Source organism: Carassius gibelio, chromosome B8 (assembly GCF_023724105.1).
Source record: "Carassius gibelio isolate Cgi1373 ecotype wild population from Czech Republic chromosome B8, carGib1.2-hapl.c, whole genome shotgun sequence".
In the NCBI taxonomy this organism is placed as follows: domain Eukaryota; kingdom Metazoa; phylum Chordata; class Actinopteri; order Cypriniformes; family Cyprinidae; genus Carassius; species Carassius gibelio.
The window spans coordinates 3,188,900-3,198,026 of NC_068403.1; the positions used below are offsets into that span (position 1 = coordinate 3,188,900).

Consider the following 9,127-nt stretch of genomic DNA (forward strand, 5'->3'; position numbering starts at 1 on the left):
TTTAATTTTTATTTATTTATTTAGCTTTAATTTTTAAGTTTGAGTTTTAGTAATTTCTAGGTTTAATACTTCTAGAATTCTTAGTTTTTTTTCTCTAATATATAAATATATTTTTTATCTTCAATTCAATTACCAAAAACTATTTTAATATATTTAGTTAACAGTAACAACACGCTGTCTGGTATCGATGCATGGTACAGTCTTACCATAGTCAAAAGATCATGGTAATATTATTTTTGTAAGAGCTGTGTGTGTGTCCTTCTCTTTCTTTTTTTTTTGCAGTAAAACACAGTTTGTGTTAAATGTGCACACACTCTCTGTGTGTGTGTGTGTGAGTGAAAGGTGAGCTGCTGTGTGTGACAGTGCAGCTGGTGTAATAATAACGGAGGGCGGTTCCTGTGTGAGGTATCTTTACCTGCGGTGGCTCCCAGGTGGCCGTGCTGCACGCTGAGTTCAGGTGAGGCTGTTAATGAGGCTAATTAGGTGTAAAGGATCAGCTGTTCCTGATAAAGCTGCATAATCTCCACCACCTCACAACAGATGACCAGCCGCTCAGACCCCCAACAGACCAGCACAATACATCTGATCACTCCTCACGAGTCTGCAAACATACGCTGTGCAGAGGAACACATCATGAGACCAGACAATGCTGAGAACGGCCGACAACCTCCGTATGATCTCCTGCACTTCACACTGAGCCTACTGACAGATCCTCCATCGAAATATTTCATTTGTTTGATTTTCTCACCATCATGATGTTTCATTTCTCAAAGTAGAAGATCAGCAGAATGTTCACGTTGCTCTTTTTCATGCAGTGAGAGTCAATGGGGACAGATGCTGTTAAGCTCATAGAGCATCATCTCTTGTGCATTGTGCATATAGTCATATGATAAATCTGAGATGAACAGACTCAGACTTACAGTAAGACTTAAATTCTTCCCTCTTCAGCAGATCTCAAACTTCATTTCTGCATATTGTGGCACATCAAGAAACATCATTGATTTCCATTTGTTGCAACTAATAAATAGACGAGTGTTATTTTTGTATAATTTACTATACACTGTAAGCAGAGAACGACCTGCTTGTTTTAATAATCTCTTTTATTTTAATCTAACAACTTTTTGATTAAAGGAATTTACAGTATGAGAAGGAACGGTGTGAATTATAAGTTGTACATAAACCAGGTTATTGGAGTGTTTTGCAAGAAAATAAAAGCTTAGTTTTTACTTTAAATGCTCATGTTTAATTCACAAGAAATTTCTGGGTAAAAACCTTTTCTCCACCTTTTTTAGTTTTTAAATTATCCATTTTCATTTGAATTTTAGTTTTTTTTTTGTCAGTTTTAATAGTTGTTGTTTTTAAACATGTTGACTTTAAATAGATCTACTTAATTTTTTTCTTTATTTCTCCAAAGTTTGTATGTACGAGTTTACAACATCTAACACATTCAAGTCACTTTGTACAAAGCTCGATGGCGATGTACCTTTTCTAAAAAAAAAATCTGAAAGATTTCTAAACTATACTTGAGCGATAAAAATTACATAACGCGTTTTTGCTTTTTAAAAAATGTTTTATACAAATTTATAAAGGTGATGCAAATTGAATCGTTATTTTGCAGCTTTGCTACAATGTAAACAATTGTCATCAACATACATTTTTCAATCACTTTAATTAATTTAAAGTTTAATTTAAATTTAATTTAAAAATTTTACATTAATTTAACAAACTTTGTCTTCATTTTTTATGTTATACAAGTTTCGAATCTATTTCAGTTATTTTTATATAATTTAAGTTGAAATTAATCGTAAAAAATTTTTTTATTAGAACTTTAATTTACCAATTTAGTACTGAAAGTACAACTGAATTTTTTCAAAATATTTATTTAATTATAATTCATATTTTATTTAATTTACACTTACCCCCCGTCTTGTTCCAAACCAGTAAAAGCTTCATTCGTCTTCATAACACAGTTTAAAGGGGTCATATGACGTTGCTAAAAAGAACATTATTTAGTGTATTTGTTGTAATTAAATATGTTTAAGCGGTTTAATGTTAAAAAAACACTTAATTTCTCCACAAAATGTACATTTTTGTTTCTCCTCTATGCCCCGCCTTCTGAAACGCTTGAAATTAGGCATTTGTTGCATCCAGTGGGGACATAATTATGGATTATAATGCCTTATACTGTCTTTTTAATGCATTGTGTTGCGTATCGCGCCACGTAAACAAAACCATGTTTGCATTTGTGAGAAGAGAATCGACAAACAAAAAACGCTTCTCTACTCTGCTCAAAACTGGAGTTTGAATCATCAGTGGCAAATCCTTTAAATAAAAAAACATACTTACAGACTGAGAGTCAGCATTATTATTTTACAGTTCTTTTAAAATGTATATTTTAAACAAATTCCTTCAAAACTACCACATACTTTTGGCAGCTGTTGCAAAGATTCATGAGTGCTTGAACACACACATTGCACGGAAACATATCAGTGGGTTTCATTAACTACTCAACGCACATAAACAAACACACACCATTCGATATTAGTGTACTGCAGGCGGTAGGTTAGTCTGATTGATTCGTTTTGGGGCCAGAGAGGCCACAGGCCATGAGAAGATCAGGATGAGAGACCTATCGAAAATCACTATGGCTTCTTCCCTGCCTCCTGCTCTTGTCTTTCTCTCTCATCTGTGCATCACACACACAGCCGTATACGCCCACCACAAGAGCAATCTGTCAATCCTGCGATCCTCTATTACTGTGACGGTCACACACTCCCACACTCGGAGAGGACCAGCGGTTATGACACTGTTTAGACACTTCGCAGATCGTGTTTAAAGCCAAACAGTTCATTTACTCTGACTCGAGGTCAGTCGTGTCTATTTTTATGTTGTTTTAATTTTAATTAGTGCTGCATGCAAGGGAACAATCACTAACTGCAGTGCATAACATACACTGCATAATTTGTGTTCAGATGTTATACGTCAAATTGTTGAGGAAAGTTGTGCAATAAGTGCATGGAAAAATCCTATAGATATACACCGAAGGAGGGACTCAAGAATGTCACAGAGATTGAAGCCTGTTCATATTTAATTATTATTCTAATTCTGTGCTAATGATAACAACACAGAAGGTGTCAAAACTTTTCATAATCTTAACAAAATACATATCGTCGGAAAGGTCTGAGTCTCAAGGTTCCAAATGTACTGGTTATTTTGTGATAGAAATAATACTGTGAGTGAAACTGATACATTTGTGACAGAAAATGCATAAGTGGATGGCACCCAGTGGCTATTTGTAGTATAACGCCTAAACAAAATTGCATAGGAACCTGCATTTTTTTTTATATCAACTTCAAATTTGGAACACAATTTATTTAGATGTATGGCTTTAATTTTTAAGCAATTTTGGGTTGAAACCCGTTTTGTAAAATATTTATTTTATAAGATAAAAATAATACAGGACATTTTTTCACAGTAAATTTAAGCTTCTATAACTTTATGCTTTTATTTTTTAATGAAATTTTAAACAATTTAAGTTTGAATAGTGCACTTTTATGTCTATGTTAAAAAAAGGGGGGGGGGGGGGGGCTGACAGTTAATAGATTGGTCAAAATGTTGTGTGTTCAAAATACATGAGATTATTAAAATAATTGGGTCATTGTCTGTTATTGTGCTTTGTTACTAGCATTAAACACGCCAAAGTCAGTTTCTGCATATAAATAGCATGTAAAAAAAAAAAATTCTGTTAATAAACATTTTTATGAGACCGGGGTCACACTTTTAATGCACATTGTTATTCTTAGCTATTTAACGATAGTTATAAATGAAGCAAAGTCTCACTATTTTAAAGAAAATAGCTCACGCTATGACTTTCCAAAGAAGGAAAACAATGTTTATTGCATTAAAACAGAGAACGATATCAAATTTTCTTTATGTCACTCAGCTGTTACACTAGATAACACTCACATACCACATTTTTTTCAGTAATTTAGCCTAGTGCCAAGGTAATAAAACACGTTAAAAAGTAAGATATATATATATATATATATATATATATAACGTTGCTAGATTTACAATGTTACTGTGGAAATGCGTTATCACAGTCTGTGCATATGGTCCATAGGCTATGGAGTGAATCAGGTGGCAAATATGCTTTGAATGGGCCTCATATTATTTTATGCAAAGCATATGCTAATTTCAAAAGTATATTCACCAAATCACACACAATACTTGTTAGCCTGTGCTGCCGCCCGTGGACCCTGGATGGCAGTGTGGTGTCACTATCGTCGGTGTGAATGCGCGTGAAGTTTGAGATGCTGAAAACACGGCTGTGTATAAAAGCGCATCTCGCTTCCTCCTCGAGCTGCACGGCTTCTGTCCCGTCCGCTTCTCCAGGACAGCCACACCGGTGCTCCCTCAAATTTCCGAGGTGGCGCACGTGCCATCTCCTTCGGAGAGCGACCGAGTGTGGCTCTTTGCGAGATGAGTAAATCTGAGCGCGAGGGGAGCGCGGTGTGTTTCCAAGCTGCCTAATTAAAACTCTCGAGCGCAGCGTGCGCGCGCGTCGCAGAGCAACGTGTGTTGGATACGGGCCTACATGCGCGGCGAACTTGGATCTGGGTGGTTGTGCATCACGAGATCTGAGCGCGTGTGGCTTCGTGATCTCCCAGGAGTCTCTGCAGAGCTCTGAGACCTCTGTAGAAACAGAGCGGAGATCACTGCAGGCTTCTGCCCCCAGGATCCAGCACCAGCCCCGCACAGCTGCCACCGAGAAGTGCCAGGAAATAACACCCTGCGTAACACACATGCACACACTCCAGGATATTTGCCTCTAAATTGGCTTGACAACATTCAGAAGTATTTGTAGTTATTAAGTAAATTAGGCAATGCATTCTCACTGGTTATGTGCGCAATGGAATACTTAATCTTGATCTTTTCTATTCTATGTTTATATTTGACCTACTATTTATGCAAAGAAATCGATTTTTTTGCGTGCATAAGATAGGCATTGGTTAGGTTTAGGAGTGTGTGGCAGGTGCTTATTATATGCACGCCAACAAAGTGCATATACCTATCTATCATATGCAGAATTGCTATTATATGCACGTCAAACATATGTATACTATGCACGCTAAAGTCAGTTTCTGCGTATCAATAGCACGCAAAATAAATTAAGGTTCCAAAAGGGACTTTTGCAGTGATTTTATTGAAGAACCATCTGGGGATTTTACAAATGCAATAAAGACCACTATTTAAAAGGCTGTTGTCACATGATGACTATATCACGTTGCATGTGAGTGATGCCAATTAGCATCTAAGAAATATAAATATATTTACTTTGTTTATTTAATTTATGTAAATGAGTTTTTGATGGTCATCAGAATAATAGATATGCTCAAATCTGTCTAATATCACTTCTGGTTCGTTCGACAGACTGGAAATGAAAGATTGCATTGTTTTATATTGAATTCTGCAAAGTTTCATCGGGTATAAATAAGACTAGTATGTCAGTGTGCCACTGATCATAGTCAATATTCATACAAACTACAATGCAACGTTCCTTTGATTTTCATTTTTCTGATCTGCTTCTTGTGTAAAATGCCACGTCCAAACCTCTTACAGCAGGAATATTCTGTATTCGATCATGTATATTTGTAATATAAGACAAATGTTTCATAAATGCCATAAATATCTTGATATATTCAAAGCTCGTCAGATGAAATATGCTTACTGTCATTTTTTTGCATTAAAAGCAATTTAAAGCACTAAACCATTACTTGTGCAAAAGACAAATAGAGTTCCTTTCACTCTGTTGTCTTCTGCTTTAGATAAAAGAAGTATAATATCTTTGCTTCTCAAGAAATATACATATTCATATGACATTCATTTACATGCAAAACCCACTGGGGAATTCATTAATAGTCTCTTTTGACAAATATGCCTCTTGAACAGTAAAACGTAAATCCACCTGGTCTCATGTTTTACATCTGAAACAGACACAATATCATTGCTTCTTTGAGAATGAATTAATTCATTTTAAGTCTAGTGTATTAAACTTGTGCATTGTGTACATACATTAAATAGATGTTTTATTATTCTGTTCAGCCTGATAAGGCAAGTTATTCATAAATGCCAAAAGAAAGTTGCTTAAGTGAACATTTCCATGCATACACATGCATGTTTTTGCACGTGCATGTTTTCAATGCATGCAAATGAAATTTACTTTGTATAAGTCTAGTGTACTGAACTCAAACATTGTGTACAGATTAACATGAAACAGTTTGCTGCTTTTATATTCCATTCAGCCTCTTACTTATAAAGCAAATGTGTCTAATATGTATACACGTGAACATAAAGTTGCCAAAGTGCACAACATTTCCATGCATATACATACATGCATGTTTTTGCACATGCACATTTTCTATGCATGCAAATGAAATGCACTTTGTATAAGTCTAGTGTACTGAACTAGAAATATATACATTAAATAGTTTGCTCCTCTTTTATTCCATGAAGCCTCATACTCTTAAGGCAAATATGTCAAATTTATGCATGCTGACAAAGTGCACAATATTTCCAAGAATGCACGAGCACGTTTTTTTACATTTCCAATGCATGCAGGTTAAATGCACTTTGTATAGTGTACTAAACTCATGCATTGTGTACAGATATGTATTCAGCCTCATAAGCCAATGTGTGTCGTGTCAAATATATGCATGCATGCATTCCAACAGAAAGCCGCCAAAGTGCACAACATTTCCATGCATGCACATTTTCATGCATGTCCAAGCCCTTATTTGTCCATCAAATTCACCTGCCATGTTTGTGTCTGGTCCTCATGTCATATAATCATAGTACGTCCAGACTTAGCTTCAGGGAAGTTCAACGGTCACCTTACCGATCCCTGGCACAGGGAAGGGCAGCTGGGCACGAGTCGGCCTCCGCCACCCTATCGCTCCACAGGATGGAGGACCAGGGGCTGCAATTAGGAGGCCAAGGAGCCACTGTACAGCTCACCTGTCAGCCAGTGTCCCAACGAAGGCGCCGCAGGGCCGGCTGACACTAACAGTGCTATGCCACCCATGACAGGGCATCTCCATGCAGGAAAATCTCACTAACAATCCCCCACACGAGCTGTCACTCAAGCGCATCGCCGTGGCACGGCTGACCCCGTGGCCAACAGACTAGCAGACCCTTTGCTCAGACCAAACGGGTCACCACGGTTTGCACGGCTTAGTCACCCTGACACAGAGTGACATTAACGACGGCCGCGGCGCGAGAGGGGGCAGAGTGGCTTCTCAATCACGAGGAGTTGATGATGAAACCATAAAAAAGGCAGGAGACGATGAGGAGGAGGAGGACTGACCTGAGCTTTTGGCCGCATGCAAAGAATTGTTGAAATGTCTCCATCTCAGGGAGGTTTTTTCCGCCGTTCACTGACAGCATGTCAGGATATTCAGATGGCAGCTCAGACATGTGCTACCTGGAAGCCAGAGACAAAAAACTTGGCAAAAGTGTGTCAAAAACGTAGGAGTTTGGGACAGCTTGTAGAATTAGCATTGTTGCATGCCGCGTGACAGCGCAACACTGTGGTGCAATCGGCTAGCAAATATTTCACAGAGCAAGTTTAGTTTGAAGCGTTGTGAGCTTTTAAAAAAGAAGAAGAATCGAAAAAGGAAAAACATAGCAAAAGAATACGGCAGGGACGGAAACGCAGCTAATTGGATTGTTTTGACATGCGCGCGCTGGCCGCTTCAAATGTAGCGAGCGTAATGTGTCGTTTGATTTACTGACGTTTGTGCTAATCTATTTAATTTTCTTTTAAGGGGGAAAGCGTCCACATGGATGGAGCGGCATGGTTTAATGTTGATTATCTGAAGACGAGGACAGGGACGGCCCAGGATGCTGAAGGGGAATATCTTCAGGAGATTTGTGTGCTTGACAGGACTGCACCCCTCGCTAACCCTCGCCGGCCCGTTACGCCATTCATGAACGTGGCCTGCTTCTTTAAACGTGTGTGCAATGGCATCAGATCATGTGACATTACTACATTTTTTACTGTCTGCCTATTCAGCGGATTATGGAAACGTATTTCTGCCACATGCAGGAAACAAATTGGTTATTGTAATCTTACAGTTGCATTTTTATTTATTTATATTGTTTTATTTATTTTAAGAAAAAGGTCCAAATTGTCAGACATAAACTTTAAATTGCTAGATTTAAACTAATAATTCAGACTTTCAGAATTCAAAGTTTATGTCTGGTGGTTGGTTAACTCGCATCGAGAAAAACTGTGTGATTAAAAAGTATCTCAATTGCCAATATTGTTATTATTATTATGTGATGGGAGTATCTCACAATTCATAGTTACTTCTCAGAATTGCAATTTCGGAATTTCTTTCTCAGATTTGTGAGCTGTAAACTTCCAAAAACAAATAAAAAAATGTAAATTACCTAAGAATTGTGAGTTTATCTATATTTCACGATGGTGGGTTTATATCTCACAAATGTATCTTTATATTTAGAAAAAAGTCAGAATTGTGAGATCTAAACTCGGAATTAAGAAAATAATTATGAGATGAAGAATTATGAGATAAAAAGTTGCAATTAAATGTTTTATTGTATGTCGCAAAAAAATTTCTTGCAATTTTGAGTATCTCACAATTCATAGCTACCTTTCTTTTTTTCTTGGAATTGCGAGTTTAGACCTATATATATTGCAATATTTCTCAGAAATGTAAATTTAGCTATATCTCAAAATTCTAGATTTGTATTTCTCGAATTTAACTTTTTAATTTTTTTTTGCAGAATTCGACGGCAGAAACAAGAAGCACAGCCGTGAGTTTATATTCCACAATTCATCTGTTTTCCTCACAGAACTGCGAGTTTATATCTGTCACTTCTGAATTTAAACGTCAGAATTGTGAGCTATCATCTATATCAAATATGTTTTATTCTGCGGCTGGAATAAGCTTCGATAGTGCAATCCTCACAGAATTAGCATTAGGATGACTGGAGATGTTGTTGGCGGTGGAAGTTTACTGTACGTCTGTCATTTGTTAAACATGAAGAGAGCTGCATAATTGATGTGTTCTCTTAGCTAGGGAAAAAAAGTGAGTTCACTTAA

At 37.0% G+C, this 9,127-nt stretch overlaps 1 long non-coding RNA gene across 1 annotated transcript; it reads left to right on the forward strand.

The window, feature by feature from the left end:
- The first annotated feature begins 330 nt into the window (after nt 1–330).
- Nucleotides 331–1,038, forward strand: LOC127962907 (uncharacterized). Its single transcript, XR_008154683.1, has 2 exons — nt 331–457; nt 541–1,038. It is a non-coding gene; the product is annotated as an uncharacterized LOC127962907 (long non-coding RNA).
- The last annotated feature ends 8,089 nt before the right edge of the window (nt 1,039–9,127 follow it).